This window comes from Nannospalax galili, unplaced genomic scaffold, assembly GCF_000622305.1.
Source record: "Nannospalax galili isolate Female #2095 unplaced genomic scaffold, S.galili_v1.0 scaffold800, whole genome shotgun sequence".
Lineage (NCBI taxonomy): Eukaryota > Metazoa > Chordata > Mammalia > Rodentia > Spalacidae > Nannospalax > Nannospalax galili.
This window is the reverse complement of record NW_008347125.1, coordinates 1198696-1209279: the sequence shown is the minus strand read 5'-3', so window position 1 is coordinate 1209279 and position 10584 is coordinate 1198696. Positions and strand designations below refer to the sequence as shown.

Genomic DNA, 10584 nt, shown 5'->3' with positions numbered 1-10584 from the left:
ATACATGCAGGCATTATACTCATACACATAAAACAAAAATAAATAAATATTAAAAAGAAGGCATATTAGTTAGGCTTAAAATACTGTTTTCTAAATAAACCTACTTCTAAACTCCTATGTTGTTAAAACAAGCAATGGGTTTATTTTCACTTTTCAGTTTTATTTTCTAAATTCTTTGCTGTGATAGTATTACTTCATTGCATTATTCAAGTAGAAAAATATCAAATTTCAGGATTTAAGGTTGATAAGCCCTTATTTTCCTCTGTATCTGCATATGTGTAGAATATGTTTTTCTTCTCTTTTTTACTTATTTTATTACAAATTTACCTAGATTCAAAACAACTTTTGCTCCATCTTAATGATTTGTACTAATTTATTTTTCAATTATTTATTTAATCATTCTATTTTAATATTTAATTCACTTAACAAATTTTAATATTTATAGCAATTCATTGGATAAATTGAGAGAGTTATGAAGCCAGATCTCTGAATAGCAGTTCAGAGTTCAAATACAGTTCTAGGTGGCTTTGCCATGAGCCCTCCCATCAGAAATATGTGTTGTAATACTTGCCTATATATGAAATGCTGCTTCCCCATATATGAAACACAACTTCCCCAGTCAATCCAACCCATTAGTGAGGACCTCCATGATGCATGTTGGTAGCCAGTGGTTTACCTTATCAAAAATTTTAAATTGCCACCAATTTATAAGGTTACAAAAGAACACCCACCTCCTCATTTTTCCTGTAAAGGACTCATGGATACTTCTTAGAAAGCATACTTTACTGCATAGCCATGTGGGTTATTAAATGTAGTATTAATATCCAGATCCTCTCAAGCTAAACAACACCAAAATGCCATATTTTCAGCCACCATTGATCATCACTCTAAAGCCTCTAATATCATTACAGTTATTATATTTTCCTGTTCACATTTGAACTTAGAAAATTATTTTGGTGTCAGAAATTGCTACTATGTCTTCTGGTTCTCGGTGGTCAAATGACCAGGAGCAGCAAGGTCTCTCAAGACATACTGCAGGAGGGAACCAACCCAAGTTCTTCAAATTTCTGGAAACAGTGGAACTTCATATCAGCTTGAAGAGCTATGACCCTCAGAGGAACAAATGCTTTTCAGGTGCCATTGGGCTTAAGTCCACTCCCCACCCCAAGTTTTCTGTGTGTGGCCTGGGGAACAGGCAACACTGTGATGAGGGTAAGGCTGTGGATATCTGCCACGTGGACATCAAGGCCTTGAAGAAGCTCAATAACAAGAAGTTGATCAAGAAGCTGGCCAAGATGGATACCTTTCTAGCTTCTGAGTGTTATCTGATCAAGCAGATCCCATGAATCCTGGGCCCAGGCCTGAACAAGGCTGGGAAGTTCCCTTCCCTGCTGACACACATTGAAAACATGGTGGTTAAAGTCAGTGAAGTGAAGTCTACAATCAAGTTCCAGAGGAGGAAGGATTCTGTGTCTGGCCTTGCTGTTGGTCATGTGAAAATGACAACGAGCTGGTCTACAATATCTACCTGGCTGTCATTTCTTGCTGTTATTGCTCAAGAAAAACTGCAGAATGTCTGGGCTTTACACATCAAGAGTACCAAGGGCAAGCTCCAGTGACTGCTTTAAGGCTGTTCCTAACTACCAAATAAAAAAACAAAAAACAAAAAACAAAAAACAAAATTGCTACTGCTTCAAGCTTTCATTAAACAATCAAAAGCAAAAAAAAAAAAAAAAAAAACAACAACAAAAAACAAACAAACAAACAAAAGACCCAAACTTGTAGAAATATCTTTTAAAAGATCAAAGGGGCTAGAGATAATGGCTCAGTGGTTAAGAGCAGTGACTGCTCTTGCAGAGAACCCCGGTTCAATTCCCAGTACCCATGGCAGCTACCAACCGTCCTTAACTCCAGTTCCAGGGGAATCTGAAGCCCTCTTCTGACCTCCGTGGCATTGCATGACACGGGTGCACTACATACATGCAGGAAATACACTCATACACATAAACATAATAAATAAAATGTTTTTTAAAAAAAGTTCAAAGGAGCAAAAATTTCTGTACTTTCCACTTTGATCTTTGAATGAAGTTCTATGATATATGAAGATGGTGAGTATTTAAGTCACAGCTAGTTACCTACAGTTCAAGGACAGAGCTAAAACTTTCAAGGCTAAGAATAAGGGACTCCTTAAGGTTTGAATCTGAAATTCCCCCACCGGCATTTTGCATGCTCAGTCCTCAGCTTGTAGCACTGTTTTGAAGGCTTCAGAGCCTTTTGTAGGTGGGTGGAGGTAGTAGAATAAGATGGGCCTTGGGATTGGGAAGCTTCTGGTTCTGACCTGCCTTCTCTGCTTCCGGTCTGCCACTTCGTTAAAAGTCTCCATCACATGCTCTGGCCACTGTGGATGCTGGCCACAAACAGAGCCATTCCGACAGCCATTCTTTCCCTCCACGATGGACTGAAATGCTCTGAAACTATGGTTCAAAATAAATCTTTCCTCTCTTAATTGGTTCTGTCAGGTATTTTACCACAGGAAAGCCAAAATAACTAGCACAGGTCCAAACCCTGTGATCAGGACCCCGATCCTCTCCCCTGCTGCTCTTTGCTTCTGCGGTTTCAACTCGGGCAGGCTACTGTGAGACACTGAGTGCTTAACAAATATAAGAGTTCATCTCACTGATGAGCAATGTACTCTGAGAGAGAACCCCCTCTCCCGCAAAGAGTGCCAATAAAAATTCCAGGGCTGATTTTCATTGACATAGTTAGGTAAAATGTGTCTCATTTAAAGGCAATACCTTGGATTCAGGGTGATAGATTTCTCTGACTGCCACCTAAAATTACCAGGTGCAGCAAAGAAGATGGCACTCTAAAGCAAAATCGGAGTGACCTTCCAAAGGGGCACGGCCACTGGGAGGTAATAAACAACAACTTTTTTTTTGTACAGTTTTCATTCCATATGTTTCCTTAGCCAAAAAGCAGTGGAGGAGGAGGAATCAGTTCTGATCTGGTTTGAAATGCTTTTGATGGTTATGCTTGCTTACCTATAGGAGACTTTCTAGGCACCCAAGCAAGCGGACTTCAGAAAGCACCAGTCTATAAAAGAACTTTTTGTGTATCATGTCTAGAGAGTTCTCAGTTCTGACAGTTGCATGATTTTAAGCTTAAGGTAGGGTTGTGCATATATACTCTCTTATTTCTTACAGACTCTTTTTCTATTACATGTTCAATTTATTCTTAACCAAGTTCTTGTTACTAGTTCTGCAGGTGGGTCTAATCCCCCTTCCCTTGTAATAGTAAGAGTTTAATCCAGGATCGTATATGCTAATTATAGGTTAATAGGCTAATCCCCACCCTAATTTGGGCTAATTTACTGCCAAATTTGTGGAAGCAAGTAAAACTCTTTTCTTCTCCACTATTTCAACACTTGATTAAAAGCAGCAGTTAACTCAGAGGGCAAATATAAAAGGAGAAGGGGGGGGGTGAGTTGTGACCAAAGCAGGAAGACCTGGAAAGCTTCACAACAGTAAGTAGGTCAATAATGCCAGGATGAAAAGCATAATGAGAATGCTAGTTTACTAAGAAGGAAAACCAGTCGTGAGATCTTCTATTCACTTATAGCTTCACAGAGGAATGAGCAAGCATCTATTAGCAAGAATTTGAATCCACAGACTCACAGACCTTGGAATTGTGTCCTTGGCACTCTTGCTAAAATTTGGGCAGATTAAGATTATGATAACTCTCCCATCTCCAAGATCTTGAGCACCTACTATAATAAAAATATTTCAAATGCTTAATAATTTTAACTAAGGTTTAGGTTGAGGGACAAAAGCTTGTGATAATTTCAAGATAGAGGCTGTTCTATTTTAATGCTTGTTTTGAAACATGTTTATTCCACTATAAAGGAAAAATTTGTGCATAATTAGAATTTTGCATTTGCTTATATATGGTTTCACACAAGAGAAATGCTAGCTAAATGCAGGAAATTGTTGAGCAGAGTGGTGTGCGCACATCGCAAGCATACAGGAATACTTTGGCTCATGTTTGTGTCATGAGCCACACACATACTATCTGTCATCACAAGGTCCCATTAACCTCGGTAACTTGCCTCCATCATTTGACAATATCTCACAGTCTACAGTTCTGCCAACACCTGCTTCTACAAATGAATTGTGGGTCTTTCTCAAGGTAAGTGCCATAATTATTATATTATTTATATTTCAGCCATTTAAAACGTGGAAGACTGTGTGACCATTTTTATTAATTTCACTTTTGCTTTTTTGTTTTATATGTTGCTGATGACGTTTATGACTATTGTTCCTGTAACCCCAGGTTTCCAGTAAACCCCATGTGATTTTTTTTCTCAGCTTTCCAGTGTGATAGTTTTTAGGGGCTTATATGTCACCTTATAATAAACTTACTGTGTAGATAAGTGTATCAAATGATTAGTAATTGCAATAGTAATATTTGTTGAATGACACTGTTACAGATATCCTACCTTTGTTAGCTATCTGATTTAACTTAATCCTAAAATGACTCTAAGAATGTATTCGCTCCATTTTGTAAAGCAAATAGCTATGACGTAAAGGAGTTGAATTTTTGGTTTTCAGTTACAAAGCTAATAAGCACTCAGAATTCAGACTGAGATTGCAGATTCCACTTTAAATAACCTTGATTGAGTTTAGCCAAGGCCACGCTTTGCTGTGTCAGGACAGCAATAGACAGGATGGAGAGAGAGCAAATTCAAGTTCCACCACTTACTAGATTTATGTTATTGAACAAGTTACTTAAACTTTCTAAATTTGAGTTTCCTAATCTGAGAAAATAGACACTTATAATAAAGTATTTAATATTCACTGAGAATTTATTCTAGGAGACAAATGTCATCTTCATTCTTACAAGTCACAAAACCTGAGCTTAGGAAAGAAAAAGCAACAACAATAAATACAAACATAAAGCAAATTCACTGAAAACCAGACTCAGGCGAGGCAGCTGAAAGGGGGTGGAGCTTAGCTAACCCAGGGTTTGTTAAACTGCAGACACTTTCCTTGTTAACCAGCTTGCCGCATATCCCAATAAAACTTTCCTCCTGGCTCTTTCTAAGGTCTTAGAGATGCTGTTATAAATTATTTAGCTCTGTGCCTCGTCTATGACATGAACTTAATGAGTGACACCTATTACTATTATGATTGGAACTTAGCCAAGAACATAACTATAATACATAATGGAATGTGTATGTACCAAAAGGATGTTAAAGGAGTTTAAAGGGGGAATTATGTCTGTAAAAACACAATTGTTCCAGGAGGAGGGAGCACTTGAAAACCACCTCTGCAGGCAGAGTGAAGAGGGTAAGAAGTGGAAGGAGTAACAGAGACCTTTATACACAAATGGAGTTATTGGGTTCACTCAGGCACAGTTGGCTGGTGATATGCATGGGGAGATGAGAAGCTTCATGCAGCTTCTCACTAAATATGATGCACAGTGGGGAGTCAGTACCTGGCTTTGAATTGGGAGGTAACCTTAGAAGCCTGCTGTGCTGAGATGACACATCTGGCAAGGCCTGTAGACTAGAGCAGCTGAGGGTGTGGGCAGCACAGTGTCTGACTCATTAGAAGCCACCCTGCTAGCTCCCAGGTGAGTGTGGGTTCTCCTAACAAGCACATTCCTGGGCAACTCTTTGATTTGACATTGCTTTATGGCCTATGAGGTTTGTAGTGCAACAGGGCCCCCTACAGGCATTTTGGTAATTAGACTCAACAGGAATTTAGATGAGAAAGACCTTCAAATTAATCCATGCCACCAAGTCAGCAAGCTTAAAGCCTCCTAAGAACCTTGCACTGACAGCCTGAATACCAGATGCTGACTGATGTTAAGGCCACACTCCTAACCACAGCTATGCAAGACGACATAGCCGGGCTTTATATTGTCTCCTTTCAAAGCAAGTTAAAGTTTTATAATAAAATACCTTAGCTTCTAAATGTGGGTCTGATTTAAACACACACACACACACACACACACACACACACACACGTACGCAGGCCAAAGGAAATAATGTCTGTGGGTGGGATCTGCCTGACAGGCCTCACGTTTTCATCATACATCTTCCAACCAGGAGTGAAACCTGGAAGTCATCTTTACAGCCTTAATTTCTCCATTTAACAGACAATAGCATCATATCCAAAGGGCCCCACAAAGTTAAACAGGCACACAGCTGCATTAGAACCTAGGCAATTGGAGTGACAACCATTACACAGATAATTTTCAGGTTTTCAATGTTTGCCCTAGGCTGAGCCACCAACATTTATTGTTGTTCTCCAAGATGCAAGTGGGAGTAGAGGTAGGATTGAAGGTCATGCAAGGGTCAAAGGGTTTCTACTATGTTCTACTGCAGATGGAAAGACAATGTGGATGCCTCGCTTGTCCCCTATTACCAACCTCGGTCAGGTGTATTCCAGTGAAGGGAACAGTGTCAGACAACACTTATCCACACATTATACAGAATATTTTCAAGTGACTTCTTTATCCCTTGAGTCCTGAGAATGGACCAGGGTTGATTTGCAGTGTACAGTCTCCAGTCTCCACAGTCTGTGGAATCACCTGTCAGCAGGCCTTGACATTTTTCTGGCCCTACCCAGAGGATGGTATGCATATCTTAATCTGAAGATGATAGCAGGGAATTTCTGTGGTTGATCCATGACAAAGGCTATTATATATATTATAAAGAAAAGAACTTTTTTCCATTTGTATGCAAAACACTTGCTCACCAAGAAATTATCCTCCAACATGAATATTTACTATACATTATTAGAACACATTGTCATCTAGACTACAACATAGATGAAGGAACTGGTTCTGGTTCTACCTTTAACACCTGACAACTATGGGTCCTTGAACAGTGAATTGCCTTTTCTTTTTTAAAAAATATGGGTTTTATTATTTTATGTGCATGAGCTTTTTGCCTGCATGTATGTAAGTACACCTGTGTCATGGACTGCCCATAGAGGTCAGAAGAGGGTGTTGGATTCCCATGGAATTGGAGTTACAGACGGTTGCTAGCTGCTGTGTGGGTGTTGGGAATCAAACCCAGGTCCTCTGCAAGGACAGCCAGAGCTCTTAACCACTGAGCCATCTCTCCAGCCCTATGAATTGCCCTTTTAAAGTCACTAATTACACACAGGTATGGGTTTATTAGAATAACGCAAATAATGCTTTCAAACACTGTAAATGCACATAAATGGAAGCTCTATTATGCTACTGTATCAGTTGATTTGTTAAAGAGCTTAATAGTGAATCAATACTTCTGTGCAATTTAAAGATCTAGAGATGTCATTCTTTCCAGAAAGATGTGAGGCCCAATTAATTTTTTTTCTTTTTTGTCTGTTCAGGCAGTCCGGATTTGCAGCCCAGGTTGGTCTTGAACTTGAGATCCTCCCTCTACCTTCCAAGGGCTGGGATAACAGATTTGTAGCACCAGGCCAGGTTTTTAATTAACATCCTCTTAAAGATCAGATGCATTGGCAGTTCTATAGCTTCTCAGCTTTGTTCTTAAGTGCATTTCAATCTGGTTACTTAAGCTCCAGTATCTGGAACATAAAAATGACAAAGGCCAAGAGGCGTTTGATAAGACTTGGCTGAAGAGTGGAGCCTCCTCCTTATCATGTAATTGCATTCCTGTGCTTTATGAGCTGTCTCTTTGGGAGCTGCAGGTGTTGCCCACATTCATGTCCAGTTTAGGTGCAGAAATGACATAAAATGACAGGACGCAGTCTAAAAAAAATGCATATTCTCAAGGCCTAAGCTTGGAATTCTTATATGCTCAGGCTCTCCTATGCTGGACTACCATCGACTGACCTGAATAATCAACAGAAATCTCATTCAGAAGAAGAAAGGTATGCTCTTAGATGTGCTACAGAATAGATCTGTGCCAAAGGTTTGGACAGAAATGTGGACTCACCCAGATTAGCAGTGCCAGACTCTGACAAATTTAATTTCAACACTTCCAGTTCCTCTTGGCAGATGCTCCTATCTGATGTCATGCAGCCATGATGTAAGCCAGAAAGAGTGGTATTTTGCAACAGAGATTCTGGTAACCCTTCCCATGAGTGTGGGTTGCAAGCTATCAATATTTATATCACACACAGAAAGCATGTAACATTTTGTAATGCAGAGAAGTTACTTGTCTTACTCATAGTGTTCTGCATCTATGAACTACCCTTATGCTCAACATCAAAAGCATAATTTGCTGATGTTTGTCTTGTTATTTTCTTAAGACATTTTTTCAATTAGATATAATGAAGGAAAATCTTATTGACGTCACCAAAATGGACATGTCAAAATTAAAGGACTAAATCTGCATTGTGCCAGGAAACCCTAAAAAGATCAATTATTTTATAATTCCATGCTCCTTAAACTTTATGACAACATGATTATATAAAAAGATAATTTGGGGAAATGACAAACTACTGTCACTCCTTTTTTTGGTAAATTTACTAGTTCAGGTATGGCTGACAGTGATTGGCCAAAATAAGGACCCATGATTGAGAGTTGAATGTGTAGTTCTGATACAAGGACTTTACTGGTATGCTCTTTTCAGGAACTTATTGCATATAACATACAGAAGATGAAACAATTTACAGGTCATCTTGTATTAATATGTTTCCCCATTTTAGTCCTGCTGGTGTACACAAATGTTGACACATGTACCTCTGGTTCCATATGAATGGCAGGGATTCCTTCTTGCAAAATTAACTCCAGGAGTCACAGGATCACAAGATTATTTTGTACAAGATCATAAACAAATGGGTTCCACAAACTGAATTCTAAGTTTCTGTGTAGTTTCACTGGGTGCTTTTTATAGTGTAATAAATACCGTGCTGTAGGTGAAGACGATTGAATGTGTATTCGTATTTGTTTTGGTTAACATTTTAGTTTGGCAATCTATAAATAATAATTCTTTGATGTTCTAACTTCAGGTTACTGTATTTGAAATTGATAAGCACTTACAGACAGCCAACATTTATAACCTTTTACGGAATCAAGTCCCCAGTGGTAGCTTTAGTTCCTCTTTCCTCAGGAGTCAGTCCTTAATTAATTGAAGGTAAACATTCATGGTTTCTTCCTGGACTCTCCCCAGCTTTTCTGCATCTTTTTGAAATGCCCAGGAAGAGGTAGCTTTCTAGGTGGGGTTGTTGGAGTCACTGGGCGGAACCACCACTCCCCAGCCGGTGGCATGATGTAACCCTCCGCAATGTGAGGACGGCAGAAAGTGCTGACAGGCAGGGCATCTGCAATACATTCCTACTGAAGGAAAAACAAAGTCAAGGAAATACCTTCTCCTCAAAGGAAAGCAGACTGTAGTGTTTCTAAGGCGTGAATGAAAAGCTGTAATACTATAGAGTAGAATTATGACCAGCTGCTATTGTAAAAATATTCATCTGACTTTCTTTTAATCAATCGTATGATCAAACTGTTTTACTTACAAGAAGAGAAAAAAGCCACAGTTTTAGATTGAATTCAGAGAGGAAAAATAGTCACTGTTATTGCTTTTTTTTTTTTTTTGTTTTTTTGAGACAGGGTCTCCCTGTAGCCCCAGCTGTCCTGGAACTCACTATGTAGACCAGGCTGGCCTTGAACTCACAGAGATCTGCCTGCCTCTGCCTCCCGAGTACTGGGATTAAAGGCATAATTCTAGTTTGTATTTCCTTTAAAAATAAATAATTATTTTACAAAGTGAATATTAAAATATACAGTGGTATATTTCAGGGCTAGAGATGGGATTGATGATGGAAGTATTAAGGATAATCTTACTTGTAGTGCAAATATAGAAATATTTTCTTTTCCTTCAGTCCAGTTTAGAGCTACAAGGGCCTTGTAGAAAATGCAACCAAAACCTAAGAAATTGGGGGACTTTCTAGTCATGAGACACATTCCAGGATTTCAGTCCAAGTGGATGGACATCAGGTAATCCACTGATGATAGAATGAAATGCTGAGCAAACGCATCAGGGGACAGATGAGCCCAACACAAGGTTTGATAAATCCACACGGACACAGAGATATTTTGCCTACACAGGACTTGATACTCAGATGGCATTCAGTCCTCAAGAAGTCGTTTGCCTATTCCAAATGCCACAGATCAAGTCTGCACAGTGTTGTCACAAGCTGAGTATAATTTGTGTTTGCCTTGAACATTCCATGTTCTTTCAGTAGTTTAGGCTTGAGGCGTGTTTGGTTCCTTAAGGTGATATGCACTGGTTTTGCCTAAAGGCTCCCTTAGATAAAACAAGAGAATGTTTGGGATCAGGTCTACTGAGTGAGTAGACAAGTGGCCCAAAATGTTGAGCACATGAAGAACCCAAACTTGCCATTGGTTTGGCTTGCTGCAAGGTAGATGACTGAAGTGACAACTTACTTCTGAGATGGTCAGGAGCATGAAAAAAGTCTTTCTTCAATGACCACAATAACCACTCAACAACAAACCCCAAGTTAAGATGATGACCTCGACTTCTGCTATTGTAGCTCATCCACGCAGCTTCCCTGGCACTCGAAACAGCCAAATATAAAGAGTGACGTTGAATTTTATCCTCCT

General features: G+C 39.2%; 1 pseudogene; it reads left to right on the top strand.

Annotated features, from left to right (window-relative positions):
• The first annotated feature begins 974 nt into the window (after positions 1-974).
• LOC103742472 lies at positions 975-1619 on the top strand (annotated as a pseudogene).
• The last annotated feature ends 8965 nt before the right edge of the window (positions 1620-10584 follow it).